This window comes from Balaenoptera borealis (genome assembly GCF_965194805.1).
Source record: "Balaenoptera borealis genome assembly, chromosome: 8".
In the NCBI taxonomy this organism is placed as follows: Eukaryota; Metazoa; Chordata; class Mammalia; order Artiodactyla; family Balaenopteridae; genus Balaenoptera; species Balaenoptera borealis.
The window spans coordinates 109,082,489-109,100,234 of record NC_138865.1 but is presented as its reverse complement, the minus strand read 5'-3'; the positions used below and the strand labels follow the sequence as shown (position 1 = coordinate 109,100,234).

At 39.1% G+C, this 17,746-nt stretch overlaps 1 protein-coding gene across 10 annotated transcripts in view; it reads right to left on the bottom strand.

Moving 5' to 3' along the window:
* Positions 1–6,637, bottom strand: part of CNTRL (centriolin) — an 88,760-nt gene extending 82,123 nt beyond the window's left edge. For 9 of the 10 annotated variants that reach the window (XM_082402181.1, XM_082402190.1, XM_082402186.1 and 6 more), the window contains exon 1: positions 6,412–6,569. The gene's annotated coding sequence lies outside the window, so the exon portion shown is untranslated. Of the gene's footprint in view, positions 1–6,411 lie in introns of all 10 variants that reach the window. The other variant, XM_082402183.1, reaches the window with a different exon arrangement.
* Positions 6,638–17,746: the final 11,109 nt, after the last annotated feature.

The window sequence follows — 17,746 nt, the reverse complement described above, 5'->3', positions numbered from 1 at the left end:
ATTTCATACTGATAAGCAGTCTCTCCTTCCTGAAACAGTTTCTTCCTTTGGCTTCTGGGACACCATACTCTCCTGGTATCCTCCCGTCTCCCTGGCCACTCCTTGGCCTCCTTTGCTGGCCAAGGCTCTCCTATTCAATCTTTAAATGTCAGAGCTCCTCAAGTCTCTTCGGGTCTTTCTAATCTTAATTTAGACAATCTAATGCACACCCATGGTTCCCAACGCCACCTGTATACTAATATTTATATTTTCAATCCAACCTTTCTCTGAGTTCCAGACACCTATTCCCAACTGCTACCTGATATCTCACTGGCATCCTGAATCAACATGTCCAAATTGAATTTATCATTTCTCTCATTCCTCCCTCATTTTCCTCCCATCCCGTTCCTCCTCCAGTGTTCCCTAACTATGAACAATGCTCTTGGGAATAAGACAGAAACCTGGGAGTCATTCTTGATGCTTCCCTTTCCCTTTTTCCCATAACCAAACAATCACCAAGTTTTGTCAATTCTACCTCCTAAATATCTCTCAAAATAGTCCATTCTTTCCATCTCCACTGTCGTCTACTCTAATCCACGCCCTCATCAAACTACTCTAATAGCTTCTAACTGATCTGTCTACAAGCTCTCTTGCCTTCCTCCTCCATCACTACATTGCAGCCAGACTGATCTATTTTAAAAGTTAATCTATCTGTCTGTAATAAATGAAATATTTACCATGACCTATGAGGTCCCCCATGATACAGCCTTGTCTCTAGCCTCACATCTGTCACTGGTTCCCTCAACTCTGTGGCTCCAGCCACACGGACCTCTACATCTAATTTCTTCTGCTGTAAATGCTTGTCCTCAGTCTTGTCTTTTCTTTTTTTAAAACTTTTCAGAAATTCTCTCCATATAATCTGGATATTAACCCTAATCAGACATATGATTTGCAAAAAATTTCTCCCATTCTGTGGTTTCCGTTTTACTCTGTGATATTGTCTTTTGATGCTCATTTAAAACTTTTTAAGAAGTCCAATTTGTCTATGTTTTCTTTTGTTGCCTGTGCCTTTGGTGTCATATCCAAGAAATCACTGCCAAATCCAATGTCATGAAGCTGTTGCCCTATGTTTTCTTCTAAGAGATTTATAATTTTAGCTCTTACATTTAGGTCTTTGATCCATTTTGCGTTAATTTTTGTATATGGTATTAGGTAAAGGTCCAAATTCATTCTTTTGCATGTGGATATCCAGTTTTCCCAGCACGATTTTTGAAGACTTCCCTTTCCCCATTGAATGATCTTGGTACCCTTGTCAAAAATCATTTGACCAAATTCCTTTACTTTTTATGTAAGAAAATTAAGGCCCAGAATGGTAAATGACTTGGTCAGACACAATGCTAGCTGGAGCAATGATAAGAATCAGTTCTCCTCTCAAATTAATTTGTAAGTCAAATCACATAATTAATCTAGTAGAATATAAGTTCCATGAAAGTAGGGATATTGTTCACTGATGTATTCCAGACCTAGGACAGAGCCTAAAAGATAGTAGATAATTACTACTTATGGAATGAATTATTCATAAAGAACCTGGAACCAATAAAATGCTATTTAGTACTTCAGCCATAGGATATCTTCATGAGTAGTATTAGTTCTCAATACCAAGAGCCCTAACTTACAGTTTAGGTTTAATGCAAAAAAGATTTTCATGTTATACAATTGCTCTTATAAGTACATTGCATTAATTATAAATTTGACAAACTTTTAGACCAAAAAATCTTATAAGAAGCATAGGTCTTGAACAAGGCTGCATTAACAATGATTCTATTTTTGCTCAATATCCACAGTCTCCCCTACTCTTACTACTTAAAATGTGAAGATAAAACACAAACTCTTTTTTAGAAAAGTAGTTTGCAATCCAAAGTTTTTGGATAGCTCCAATCTTAATGCCAGGGACTTCCCTGGCGGTCCAGTGGTTAAGACTCCGTGCTTCCACTGCAGGGGCCGCGGGTTTGATCCCTGATTGGGGAACTAAGATCCCACATGCTGCACACAGCACGGCCAAAAATAAAAAAAAAAGAAATAATAATAATAAATCGTAGCTTTTTTAAAAAAAAAAAATCTCATTTTAATTTTTTTTTTTTTTTTTGGCTGTGCCACGCAGCGTGGCAGTGTGTGGATCTTAGTTCCCCAACCAGGGATTGAACCCGCACCCACTGCATTGGAAGCATGGAGTCTTAACCACTGGACCACCACGAAAGTCTAAAAAAAAATCTTAATGCCATATAAATTGGTATTAGAAAGAGATATTATAGTGGTTTGATGTGTGAACATCTTCATATGTAATAAATACACCTTCACAGGTATGTACATGGGTATTATTATACAGGCTGGGATTTTAAAGAAACTTATTTTTTAAATGGTTAGAACACATACAATATATGTAAAGGAGAGCTGCCATTAACATATCGAATCAATTAACCAACATTTAACAGATGTTAATACCTTTCAATGACTATATAGTCATTCTAGGAATGCTGATCTTGCCCAAAACATTTCTGGAATTCCTCTTTGGGTCCTGCTTTCAGAATTAATTTATAAGTCTCACAAGAAAACTAGATCCATCACTTCAACTACATTTTGTTTTTATTTTCCCAGTTTCATTATTAACTTTACCATGTGCCAAATATTGTGATAAGCTCTTGTATGTATCCTCACATTAGAAGGATTAAACACAACAACTCTATGAAATAGGTGTTATTATCTCCCATTTTAAAGATTAAGAGGTTAAATAATTTGTTCAAAGTCCCATAACTAATTGGTTAAGCCAAGACTTGAATCCTTATCTGATTCCAAAGCCCATGACTTCATTACCATGTCATACCGCTGACTGAGTTTTCTGGAGGCCAGATCATGTTTGATTCACTCTGTAGGGCCTAGGATAGTGCCTTAGACAAAACAGATCATAAACAAGTGCCACTAAACAACCTTGATTAATGGATGACATACACTATAAAAACTATTCCTGAAGGAAAAACAGAAAATTTAATACAACAATAGCATCACTGAACTCATGATCTAGCTTCTTAAGGTGACTAGTTTGAAGGTAACAAAAACCTGCGAAATTTTTTAAAAGTGATTATTATTTCACAGGTATACAGTACAACATGGCCAACTACCTTGTTCCAATAGTCTAGGTCACTTTAAACTGCAAATCTATGTCTTTACTTTCTCTTCCGTTTTTTCATGTCATATCATCCACATAGGTCAGAAAAGCTTTCCCCCAATTCACATAACTGCTATTTATGCCATAGCCACAAGGTTTTGGGTCTTAATTTCACAAGCGTGGTAAACAATTTTTGTCTCACCATTCTGCCAAGGCAAAAAGTCTCTTAGTAATACTCCTCATTCTGTGTTAAGCTGCACTGGTGCTCTCTTTCTAAATAATAATATACTCAAGCTTGAGAAGAGCTAAGAGGCATGTGCTTTAATAGTATAATTTTATTCATTCCTGAATTAAATATAGTTTTCATAAAGGCAAGAGATTTAAAAGATAAAAGAGGAGAGGCACAGGGCCCAGTTCCCACTTGTATATGTCTTTCTCTAACCCATAGCATGATAGAAAATTATAAAATTAGAATGATAGTGTGCTACATGTTACACAGATATGGCTTATATATTTTTTTTAGTTTCTTGGTTTAAAAAATGCACATCCTATATTTTTATGCAATGCAATTATTTTGTATCCTGCACCTTAGTCTTATCTCTAAATTCTTAAAATATTGAACCATCCTGAATTCCTCTCAGAACATCCTAATGACCAAGACTCTTTGGGCCTCACTAGAATATCATGCTGTCCTTTGTTACCTCACCTGATTAGAAAAACTCTGCCTTACTCATTTATAGAGTTAAAGAAATATATCAGAATGGATTCCAGAAATTGAAATCAACTCTTTCCTTTAATGAATTGTAACCTGAAAGATTAAATGATGGTTCCAAAGTCACAGTGCATTGCCAGACCCCCTCCCTTGGTTGCCATAGCTCCTGTAAAGCCTGGATGTAGGATCTCATAGAACAGCTAACTCAGTGAAATGAGGTTAGGGATTTACTGTGCTTGAGAAAGGCCGGCATTATTTCAGAGACTATCACCTGTGGGTAGTAACGCCTTGAACCACAATTTAAAGAGACAGATATGGCCTAGGCTGTAGTTTGCAATAATATAAACAAAGACTAATCAATAGAAAAGAGAAGATAGAGCTGAGATGTAGGGCTAGAGTGTGTGAAGGGCAGGATAAAGAGAAGACAAAACAAGCAAAACAAGTCCAGAGCTGGAGACACATTTTGAAGGCCCAGAAGGTAGTCTGCAGAGTAAGGAAAGCCGTTGGATGATGTGATCATCAGAATCATGACCGGGCATCCTGTCATTCTCAGACTCAGATACTTGCCTTGATCTAACAATCCCCTCCATCACAGCTTAGTAGAGACCACACTTCCACCTCTATCCAGCCTTTCCTAACATTCCTGACTTTCCACTTTCTTCTCTGATCTTTTCCAAATGAGGCAGACCTCAATAATCCTCAAACCTTCCATCTCGCTTCCCAGCCACTCCAATATGCAAATATCCATCCCCATTTCTTGACTTCCATATCCTCTCCACTGCATCCCTTAGCCCTTTAATCACATCTCAGTACTTTCCCTACAATTCGACTTCATCCCATACCCTCACCCATTTAAACACTATTACTCTCTAACTAGTCCTTTCAAATATCCTGACTCCTATTCCTCTCCAATGGCAATTCTCCATCCTGTGCTCGTCAGCCTCTGCCTCCCATCCTTCACCCTATTCTGGTTGCCAAGTTCTCCCACAAATTCTGTTCCAATTCCCTGACACTGTATTAGTCTCCTCCATTTCTCTATAGTTCTTTCCAGTACCCTGACTCAACACTTCAATATCCATCTTGATTTCCCAAACTGCTCATCACGGCAAATATTCTAACATCCTAATCCATTCCAATACTCTGACTTCTAATTAACCCCTCTTCAAACAAAATAATCAAACCTCCACCCATTCCTCTTCATCTCAACCCAACTGCCTATCTACTCGCCTTTCCCTTCCAACACCCTGACATCTGTGTCCCTCTGCATCCAATTAACATCCTGAACTCTCCTCTCACATCTCTCTCCATTCTACTCAGGTACCCAAAAAACCAAGCTTCCCATCCCTTTCCAGTATTTTATTTATTCAGTCATCCAATTTTATTTGGCAATTTTTATGCACCAAGAACTGTGTTAGGCTCTAAGAATACAGGGCTGAGAAGGCAGGGTTTCTACACTCAAGACACACAAGAGGATTAGGTCTCTGCACCAAATAGCATCCTTTACAACATCTTACAATTAGAATTAAATGATTATTTGTGAAACGACTTGATTATTGCTTGTTTTTCCTTCTAGAGTTTATGCTACAAGACAGTAGGGACTCTATTTGTTTATTGTTTGGTGCACAATATTTGTTGAATGAGTGAAGAAAGGACTGTGCTAAGCACTCTAAAGACATTACCAAATTTAAGTTCTCGCAGATGTGTAAGTTCAAAATTATTAACCTCATTGATAAGCGACCGAGTGTCATTAAGAATTAAGAGCTTGGATTCTGGAACTAAGCAACCTGAGTTCAAATGTTAATTTTCCACTTTCGGTGTGACATAAGGCAAATTATTTAACCTCTCTGATCCACAGTTTCATCGCTTTTGAAATGGGGATGAAAACCTCATACAAGTTATTTTAAATTCTAAATTAGTTAACGCAAAGGACTAAAGGACTCAGAACTGAATCTGGCACACAGTGTACACTCGAAAGTAATTAGCGATTATTTTTTACAAACAAGAAAATATTTGCTCGGGAAGGTTAAGGACCACGCCCAAATCTCAAGAGCCGGTAACACAGGTGGCAGAATCAAGACGTGAAGCCAAGCTTTGACTTCAAAATGCACCTGTCCCTTAACCGTTATACAACAAAGTATTTGCTCTTTCTCTCCTTCAAATATTTCTTCCCAATATCCTAACTCTCATTTTTCTCCATGTACTGTATTCCACCCGATCCCAGGACGCCCGTCAGGACACCCAAACCATCCTGTACCCCTGTCATTCCCCGCATACACCTGGCACACCTCCTCCCTCCTCCGCTCGGTGGCGGGACCCCATCTTTCTCCACGCCGCACCCCACCCCTGACCTCCTCATTTCCCATCCAAACCTCCCTCCATCCTCCTCCTCCCCACGCCCGTTCCGGGCCCTCCCCTCCTTCCCATCCAATCCCAATTCCCAGGCACACGCCCCCGCCCCGAATCCATCCCACGCTCGGTTCAGGCCTTCCCGCCTTCGCCGCTCACCCCCACCGCTCCGACTGGAAGCCGGAGAACGGCCTCGACCAAGGCCACTCACCACGGAGGAGCCGGGCCGAGCGAGCTCGCGGGCGGACGCCGGGCGGAGAGGCGCTGGTCGCTCCCTTCAGGCGCTCAACGGCGCGGCGGCCATTTTGTTGTGTTGTGCCGGTTGCCGAGGGGCAGTGCGTGCGGTGTGGGCGGGGACTGCTGCGGTCGCGCCCCTCCCCGGAGCATGGGGGCGGGGCCGGGCTTCCCGCCGCTTAGGACGCCAGGGCCGCGGGCGCGCGAAGGCGCGCGGGAGCCGGCGGGAGGGGAGGTTCCTTGTGGCAGCTGGCTAGAGGCCTAGCGCTTTTCTCTGAGGCGAAGCGGCCGCCTCACGGCCAGGCCTCGTCACGCTCCGTGGGGGCTGGGCCTGAGGACGACCTAAGGGACCGATGTGGCGCTGTCGCCAAGCTCCCGCACTTCCAATGCTGCCCGTCTGGGCTTGAACTAGTGTGCCTCGCCCCACGCTCCTCCTCGAGGCCCATTTCTGAGGCGAATTCTCTGCTTCAGGTGCCAGACGTGGATAAACCGCTGAGGGAACGCATCTTGGGCTCCAGCTGCACCCGAGGTTAAGGGAGTGAGAGCAGCCTGGGAGTCCTGGCAGAGACTAGTGCTCTGGTTGTGAGAGGGAAGCCAAAGCCAAAAGCAGTTGAAGAAACTTCGGTTGGGGCTTGCCTGAAAGGGCTGCATTTCACCGCGTATATTCAACAGATGGTTTAAGAGAATTTAGAACATACTGTGCTGGATGCCAGGGAAATACAGTGAATTCTTTTAAAAAACGTTGTCGCCGAGGACACCATTCCTCCACTGCAGCCTCCCATTTCCAAGTTGGTACCCTGGACAGTGTCACCATCAGAGGTTGCACCATCTCCAGAAATCGCCAATGCAGGCACCACCTCTCCCTTACCGTAATTCTCCAATCTTAACAGCTTGCTTGCCCGGAAGACCCCCGTCCTAGCACAATTCACTTCATTGTGACCTCCAATCCCTTGTTCTTACCGTTTTCTCACAGTTCAATGGCCCATCTGTGTAACACTATTTTAGGAATTTCCTCTGTGTCTCAGTTTCCTCATCTGTGAAATGGGACAGTCCTACCTACTTCCCGCAGTTATCCTGATAGTTATAAATGTTGATGTATGTGTAAGAACTTAGAACAGTTCTAAGTTCTCTCACATGCCCTATAATATGTTCTCAATATGTTTTAGTTATTTTAGCATTAGGCAAAGGTTTCCCAGAAGAAGTGACGCCTCATCCTAAGTCCTGGAAGAAGCAAAGAACTTAGTTCAGGGAGTATGGGCGTGGGGAAGAATTTGCTTGGCAAAGGGAACAACTTCTGCAAACCCCAGGAGGAGGGGGAAAAAAGAGCTTGGCAATGAGCTGGACGTTAAGCAGATCAGGATACAGCCAAAAATCTGGAGTGTAGACGCTAAAGCAGGAAGACGGACCTTATGAACCGTATTAGGCACTTGTTAATTTTTCCTGAAGGCAGAGATGGATTCAGGACTAGGAAGTTCAGGTGGCTTCCAACAGGGGGCGCCATTCACACTCACATTTATGTGAATGATGCTCCCCTCTCCCCCACTATTTATGCAACACGGAAGGAGGCCCTTGGAGTTGTAGAAAAGTCAAAATTCATTAAAAGCTCCACGTTTTAAATTGAAAGGAAGCTGTATCCTTTTTTAAAAAAAATCTAAGTTCAGATGATATTTATTAGTTTGGAATGTGTACATTGCTGAATTTCAGTTTTACTATTTTTTGTCTTTTTGTTTTGAAACTCGTTTCTTTTTCTCTTTTCCAACAGAGAATTGGATTTATGGTGTCACCTCACTGCTATGTCCCTCAAAGTCTGTCATGATATTTAGGTGGGATCCATTATCAAATCATGGTATGCTGGTGTAGTTCATTATCAATCTGATAAGTAGCTGGTAAAAATATATACAAAATCCAGAGGATGGTGCAAAACACTTATTTTTCCCTTGGGTAGTCTCTCACTCCCTATCCAGTTAACCGTGGGTGGGTACTTGCCAGTCCCTTCTTGGCCAGTTCTCCTCCTTCAACCAGACCCTCTGCTGGTGTCTAGCATGATGAAGGCCTTGGATAGACCTCAGGCCTTAGAGCAGTCAGAGGTGAAACCTTTCTCTAGCTAATTTGAATATTAACCGCCTCTCTTAGCATGCTAAAAGAACCTCTCTCCCCAAAGCAGGAGTGAGAATAGGAAAGGAGTGAGGGCAACTCTTTAATTCCACACTGATTTGTATATATCTGATAATATGAAGTTGTTACTCTTCTGAGTTGCATTTACAATACAAATACTAACCATAGCAGAGTGACCTAGCTACCCCTCAGTTCTTTTCTCCAAATGATAGAAAGCTATTCTGTTTGTTGTCACTTGCCTCATGTTTCACAATCCAGTTTAATAATTTTGCAGATTTGCTTCAGAGGAGAATCAGACTAAGGTCGTCAGGCAGCTTCCTGACAGGAGATATGTCTTATATTTCATATAACACCCAGTACAAATCCTTCCACCTTGCAGTTTCATAATCATCATTTAATATTAATGGAATTTCCTCTTATTTAATTTATCAGAATAACTTGGAAAATAACAAGATTGTACAAAGCTAGAATTTAGCAATCAGAGACAGGGCCAGTAAGACCTTGAGTAATTCATGAACTAAAAAGCTAAGATCACATGAATCCCCAGGAATAATAGCCAGTGTCACAAACCAAAGGACTGATAGTCCATATAAAACTTTCCCAGACTCTTTTCAACAGCTTTATGGACTGTAAGAACTAGAGAGAATCTCTGGTTCTGTTATATCACCTAGCTAAACTCCTTCAATTTACAGTTTGCATTATTTTTCAGTCCTAAAAGATAAAGTTATTTTCTTCTATAGAAATGGTCAGGCTCTAGTGTTTAGTCATTGGCTGAGGGCTTCTTGGAAAAAGCGTGACCTCAGCTTGAAAGCTAAGGTAGGGCTTGAAGGCATTAACAGCTGGAGGCTGTCAGCTAATATCCCCCTTGCAACTGATGGCAAGTTCTTTAATCAAGGGAAATCTGAGCAGCCCATCTCCATGGTTGCCACTCTGCTTTGACCACCAAAGACACCATACTGTTGCTGAAGTGCACAGAGGTATGTGCTGAGGGTGTAAGTGCCTGATGGCCAGGGCACTTTTGCTGTACTGAGGGAGGAGTCTCCTAAACCAGGAGGTCCTGGCCCTTGTCATTGGTTTTTTTTTCCTTTTCCAGTTTTATGAGATATAATTGACTCTTGTCCTTGTCAATGCTAATCACCACTGTAACCAATCAAAACCATGCTACTGAAGTCTTGTCTCCCAATACCTCATGGAGATTTTAACATTTTTAAGCCAGGCTGTTATTAGGGTTTCCTGGGACTCAAACATGAGTCTATTGAAGCTGAGTCCAAGGAAAGTCAGAATGGCAGACAATGAACTATTATCAGAATCATCTTCCCAGCTCCATGTAGCTCAATTCAGGAGCCTGAATTCCTCTTAACCCTCTCTTATAATGATTTCTGAAAACCTCCCTAGTAATTAGGCCTTTGGTGGCTTTCACTTAGGGTGACACTTATGTTCCATCTGGTACCTTGAAAGGGTAAACAGAGAGACCAAACTGAATCTTAGGAGATGATCCCTTAGTATTCCCCTATAATCCTTTCCACTTGTAGAATATTGGAAATAATGACTCTTCTTTGATTTGTGATTTTAGCAATTTGAGTCTTCTCTCTTTTCATAAAGAGCTTAACTAAAGCTTTGTTAATTTTGTTGATCTTTTCAAAGAACCAACTTTTGGTTAGGTTGATTTTCTCTGTTGTTTTTCTACTCTTTATTTCATTAATTTCCATTCTAAGCCTTATTATTTATTTCCTTCTGCTTGCTTTGTACTTAGTTCGCTGTTCTCACTGTCTTAAAGTGGAGATTAGGTTGTTGATTTGAGAGCTTTCTTCTTTTTTAATACAGGCATTTATAGCAAAAGATTTTCTGTTAAGTGCTGCTCTAGCTGTATCCCATATGTTTTGGTATGTTGTGTTTTCATTGTCATTCATCTAAAAGTATTTTCTAATTTCCCTGTGTGTGATTTCTTCTTTGACCCATTGGATATTTAGGAATGTGTGGTTTAATTTCCACAGATCTGGAAATTCCCCAAATTTCTTTTGTCATTAATGTTTACTTCTGCTCCATTGTGATCAGAGAAATATGTGATTTCAATCCTTTTAAACTAACTGAGCCTTGTTTTATAGCCTAGCATATGATCTATCCTAGAGAATGTTTCATGTGCACTTGAGAGAAATGTGTATTCTGCTCTTGTTGGGTAGAATGTTCTACAGATGTCTACTAGGTCTAGTTGATTTATGGTGTTGTTCTAGTCTTCTATTTCCTTGTTGATCTTCTGCATAGTTGTTCTATCCATAATTGAAACTATTATTGTTGAATTTTCTGTTTCTCCCTTCAACTGTCCATTTTTGCTTCACATATTTTGGGTCTCTGGTGGTAGGTATATGTATGTTTATAATTGTTATATCTTCCTGATGGGTTGACCCGTCTATTATTGTAAAAATCCCTCTTTATCTCTAGTAACATTTTTAATTTCAAAGTCTGTTTTGTCTAACATAGTATAGCCACTCCAGTTTTCTTGTAGTTGCTGTTTGCATGATATATCTTCTCCCATCCTTTTACTTTCAACCTGTTTTTATCTTTGAACCAGAAGTATATATCCTGTAGGTAGCATGTGGGACAATTCCATTAGTCCCAACAAAATGATGAAATCTAGCTTTGCAGTTACGAGACTCCTGCTTAACAAACACTATCAAAATCTAATGCCTTTATGGTAGATCATTTTTTAAAGTTGCTGTTGCGAATGAATGTTTGACATCTCAGACTTTCAACAATTTCTGCTTGCATTTTGCCTTAGAGAACAATTTTCTTAATTCTTTGCATAGCATGCACTACCTGTCTATTCTTTTCACAGAATGAAGAATACTAGTTTGTCATAAATGGATGGTAACATCCTCAGGGTCAGAGCAGCAAAGTCAAAATGTCCTTAATTTCCCTTCTAGACTCCTTAGCATGGCATTCAAGGCCATATATAATCTGGCCCTCAACCTACCTTTCAACAACATCTTCCTTGGTCCACCTGATGATGCATTCATTTATTCATTCATTTAGCAACAATTTTTTAACTGTCTAAGTGCCTTTTAGGTGATAAGTTCTGTGTGTATCTCCATTGTATATGTTAGACCCAGTACCCGTCCTCATGGAACTGTAGTCAAGAGGGGAAAACAGACAAGTGAAGAGGCAATTAAACAGCCCATCATCCTAATCACCAGCAATCCTGACTATACCTAGAGACTTGTAGTTCAGGATGGGTCTGTGCATACAATTGAATGCAGACTTGAGGAAACTATGACAACAATAGTTTTATAGTTTCCTTGCCCATGTCCTGGTCATTGATGGGTCATTTTTAATCCCAAAGTTCCTGGGAATACTTCAGCATTTGGGAGTATGCCTTGGGATTTCAGATCTGCTCCAAAGTGGATCAGTATAGGCCTCATGGGCACAATTCAAACCAGACTCATTCCAGGGAAACCTCAGAACCATTTCCATATCTGAGACATTCTACAGAGAGTCCAGGATGATAGTCCCCTCTCATGCTCCTTAAATTTAGAATGGCTTCCTAGAAGCAGAGCCTGAGACTGGGAGACTCTCTCATGCAAGTGGTTTATTGTGAGACTTTTCTTAAGAGAATTTTATAAGCAGTGAGGGAAGCAGGACAGGGCAGGAGAGAAGATAAGCAAAGATGTGGTTTCAACCAAGGTCTAGCCTCAACCTGATCCCATGAGGGGCTCTGTAGCGTGAATGGTACCACAAGGTTGTCCCACCTTGAGGCAAGGGAGCTAGTCTGTTGTACCCCCAGAATCAGTCAGTTATTGGCTGTGGACCAATCCCAAGGAGGGGATATAACTTCCCAGGCATTTCTGGGCAAGCTGTCTCCTGTGGCTGAGGTGAGTTACCTGGAGAAGGGAGCAATTAGGAAACTTTAGCAGCCAACACTCACAGCATCTGTAGGATGGGCATAGCGGGCCCAGAAAAGAGTATCTGGTCTGGGCATCAGCCGCATCTACTACACCCGGAAAATGTTCAAGACCAGAGCAGCCTCCAAATATTTTGTATCTGTGTCCAGCTTTGAACCATTTTCCTGGAGACTCCCATTTGGGTGTCTTTTCTGCTTTAGTCATCAAAATCAAGTTTCTCTGCTTTGAATCCCAAAATTATCTTTGGACGTTAAAAGGTTATCATTTAAATTTTGAGGTTTCCTTCTCAGTGATCCCACTATCTGACTTATTTAACCAAATTATTCAAGCCGAGTTCACAAAAAAGAAGGGCAGTTTCAAGAAAGGTTGTATCAATAGTTTAATCCTAACCCAGCCATGGACATTTTCAGCATAGTGTGTATTTTTTTCTACTTGGGAAGAAGTTGGGGACAGGAGCAAATGTAAGTGAAGGATCCCATTTTCATTTGCAATGTATTTTGGTTGTAGTTTTATAGAAAGCAGAATTCAATCAATGCCACATGAAATTAACTTTCTAGTTCTGAAAACTCCAAGTGAATTTCTTCTTTCCTCTCTTGTCTAACGCCATTTCTGTTTTTTAATATGAGTACTTTGTGAGCTATCATGACTTATATTCAAATACTCTGTATTTTCCCAGGCTGTTATCCCTGCCATGGGGAAGAGTAATTTACTGACTGGAATTTTGATTAAAAATTCAAAAGACTGCAGCATGATCCCTATTTACACTTCTTATAGAGGACTCTATTAAACATTGCCCTGGCTGCAACTGATCAAAATCATTTCGATCTGTCTCTTTGAAATTTCATCCTTAGGATGTTTTTCAGGACACTATCCTGGCTTTATCATAGATAATAAATTTTTGAGAAATGAGACATGTATTGCTAAATGTAAGAAAAATTGCTAATTTGAACTAAGTGAAAAACATTAAAAATTATGTTGTATTAGAGAATCATTCTATAATTTCACTGTTTCAACAGATATGTTGTCTCAGCACCTGAAGTATTCTATGTTGGAGCCTCTGAAAATGTAGTAATCCAAGTTCCTGGATACACAGAATCACTTCCAGTGACCATTGCTATTAAAAGTTATCCTGACGAAAGTTTTACATATTCTTCTGATCAGGTTAATTTATCTCCAGAAAATAAATTCCAAAGCTTTTCAAACTTAACTGTACGTATTCATCTTACAGTTTCTTTTATATGCCAATGTGTCTTTGTAAAACATACCTGTAGATGGTACATTGATCCTTTTTATATACGTGGATAAAATGTGATACATCACACTATTAAGTGAGTTCACTAGTTGGTGAGAGATAAGTGGCATATGTTTATACATGTAAGTAAGTGGGAAATGTTTAGTAGAGAATCTGTTTCTGATTTGGGGACAATGTCAGGAAATGTAAATTTTTGAATGAAGCAGATAAAGGTTTTTAAGGTGAAAAGACTTGGTGACATGAGTTGAAAACTAAATTAACCAACACATGCACCTGTTTCAGAATTAACATGATGAATACCAGAAAGAGACAATTTAGATACTTAAATTTTATTTATTAGGAGGAACAGAAATATTAATATATAGAGACATAAAAATAGGTTTGACTCTGTTGATTTAAAAAATTCAGAGAAGTGAATGGAGAACATTTTGAACATTTGTTTTCCTAGACTATATTCAACATTCTAATCCCATGGTTTTCCAGAAAAATTAATTTTTTCCCTAAAGTGTGTATCTATCATAGGCTTTTGTTACTTTCTGTTTGGACTTAAATCAAACAAATTTTCTTTCAAACAAATTTGTGAAAAATGTCAAGGAAAATTAGAGATGTGTCCACAAACTTTATTACTATAAAATATACTGACCATATGCAATATATTTGAAGAGGGCTACATACTAATTATATAATGACAAATAGACATGAAAAACATTAGCAAAAGAAACGTTTTAACTTTCAGTGTAAGTCTAAATATAAATAAATATAAGAGATATTTTATACTACCATGTGATAAGTCATTTAGTCCATTCTCCACCTGACATCTGAATCCCCCCATTCTCCCACCCCTCCATTGCTGATAAGCTTTTGAGCTTTTTATCTTTCTTAATGACTTTTGGTTATTTTGTTTACTAAAAATTGAATTTTTTCAGTGATTGTCATTTTTAATAGACATACACTCTAGATCAACTTTTTAAAAGTAATTGTTTCAAACTAAATTTGATAAGAAACTAAAATACAGAGGTGTTCCTGGAAAAAACATATTTACTATTTTATTTTACAAAATTTTTATATTTGTTGCATGTAAACAATTATTCAAATCATTTTCATAGATACCTAAAAGACAAATGCTTTCATTATATTAATGTATTTATATTAAGATATAATTAGTTAATAATATATAATTAATTAATATAATAATATATCATAATTAATATAATAAAATTATATTATTTGAATATCTTAATTATACAATATTCATCCATTAATTTTTTTAAACAGATACAACCAAAAGATTTATCTGGAGGACCAAATGCAGTTTCACATGTATATTTAGAAGTTGTATCTGCTCATTTTTCAAAAGCAACAAAAATTCCACTACGCTGTGACAATGGATTTCTCTTCAGACAGACAAATCTATTTACAATTCAGATCAGTCAGGTATAATAAAGAGGGAATTGTAATTTCTGGGGGAAAAGTGAGATGGCCTGATTAATGGTATTGGGACAAGTGGTTTATTTTGGGAGGAAAATGAACTTAATTCTTAACTTTACACCATACACAAAAGTAAAGAGCTGACAAACTAAAGGTTAAATTGTAAATTATAAACACAGAGAATCAGAAAAATACAAGTATAATTTGGAGGTAGAAAGACCTTTCATAGAATGATGCCAAGGCTCCTTTCAAAGTGGTTTTAAAAAAACCCCTTGAAGTGATGTATTATAGAACTTAACATAGAGGCTGAATCTAACTGTAAAAAATCTAACTTTTAATTCTCAATATCATCTCCTTTTATAAAAAATATTTCAATTTCATATTAACATTGAAAATTGTGAACTAAATTGCAACGTTCACCTACCTACATCTGCCTCCTTATGTTTCCAGTTGGAAATGGTTTCAGTCTTCTTTCAGGAAATTCCATCTTACAAGTTATCTCAAGAGTGGGAAGGGGGCTTCCCTGGTGGCGCAGTAGTTGAGAGTCTGCCTGCCAATGCAGGGCACGCGGGTTCGAGCCCTGGTCTGGGAGGATCCCACATGCCGCAGAGCAACTAGGCCCGTGAGCCACAACTACTGAGCCTGCGCGTCTGGAGCCTGTGCTCCGCAACAAGAGAGGCCGCGATAGTGAGAGGCCCGCGCACCGCGATGAAGAGTGGCCCCCGCTTGCCACAACTAGAGGAAGCCCTCGCACAGAAACGAAGACCCAACACAGCCATAAATAAATAAATAAATAAATTTATAAAAAAAAAAAAAAAAAGAGTGGGAAGGAAGGTTGAGCTAATGGGGGTGTACTGAATGCAGCTGCACTTTGCGAATCACCACTGAAGATGATGGTGATGGTGGTGATGCTAATTAGGTAAGCATCATCTAATAAGATAAGATGGAATCACCGCCATAATTTTAGCAACAGGTCAAGGTCCCCGCCAGTTCACATTAACCTGGCCTTAGACAGAACTGTTTCTTGGGCACCTGATCAGAAGATGACTGTGTGTCGAAGGAGAGCTGTGGTGCCTGTGAGGCTTCCACCCTTCTATGCACTTAATTATACCCTGAGACATGCAGATTTTTGCCTGCATCTTCCTTCTATTAGAGAATGCTTCACTGGGTTCTGCTGACATAACTTACTGCTTATGTTCTTCCTCCTCGACTCCATAATAAATTCAGATATCAGTCTTTTTTATCTATCAGTGGTTTAAAAATACAAAAGGCTGTGTAAAAATACTTCTTAATAAGTTGAATTATATTTTAAATGCATAAAGAGAAACATTTAAAAGAATCCCATTCAGGAAATCTTTTGTGAAAAAAATATTTTTTTCTACTTTAATATCAAGTTCACATTCCAACATCCTAGCTCATCTTTCCCTTTAAACTTGGATTTAATGTTTTGGGCTTTCTTAATTTTACGTTTAATTTCACAGCCCTCATATTATAGAGTTATTAATAATATTGTCAGATCATTTAGAGTTCAACAGAGTTTCTAATAATGACAATTTTTTCCTTACAGTAAAAGTTAGAGTTTATTCATTGAATGAATACCTAAAGCCATTGCAAAGAGAAGTTACCTTAAGCTTCATAGTGAGTATGCAACTAATTTAAATCAAAATTTAACCGTGGCATTTTCATTATATGAATAAAGAGTTTTCATTATTATAGCACTAGTCAAATGTGGCATTAAATTATTCATTACTAAATAGCAGCAAGTATTTATTTAGCATCTATTTGGGGTACGACCTGGTAATTTTATACTTCTGTTATTCTGACTGACATTTTTTGTGTGTAAATTTAATGTTAGTTGAAATACATTTCAATGGCCCCATTAAAGAACATCTTTTGGTGGGTCCATCTCTAAAGTGGGTCATAATAGTTCATATCCTCTTGCTCTTTGTGAAGCGTGGACAGATGTGGTGAGGGTTGTAGAAGTATAATTGTGGTACCAGTGAGAAGTGCATGGCATGCATTATATCATCATGACAACCTTATAGGATCAATATAATTATTATCTCCTTTTTATAGATGAAAATACAGAGGGTTAGAGAAACTAAGTAACCACTGAGATCGTACTGAAAATTATTAGCTGAATCAGGATTCAAACCCAGGTCTGTCTTTCTCCAGAGCTTCCTCACTTAGCCTCTCTTGATTTGTTTAAGGGATTATGGTGTGTGTCCTTCATAAGCATTTGAGTTCAGAAAGGCAAACAAGCACACATAATACAGTAAGCCAAGTAGGGGATGATGTAGGACCAATAGCAGACCAGCTTGAAGGGAAGGCAGCACTGGAGATGATTATTAAGTTACTCTGGAGGAAATCATGAAAGGATGAGGGCAGGTCCTGAACTTGGCCTTTATTTATCTATCTATCTATTTATTTATTTATTTCGTTATTTCTTTATTTATTTTTGACTGTGTTGGGTCTTTGTTGCTGCTCACAGACTTTCTCTAGTTGTGGCGAGTGGGGGCTACACTTCATTGCGGTGCGTGGGCTTCTCATTTCGGTGGCTTCTCTTGCTGTGGGGCATGGGCTCTAGGCGCATGAGCTTCAGTAGCTGTGGCATGCGGGCT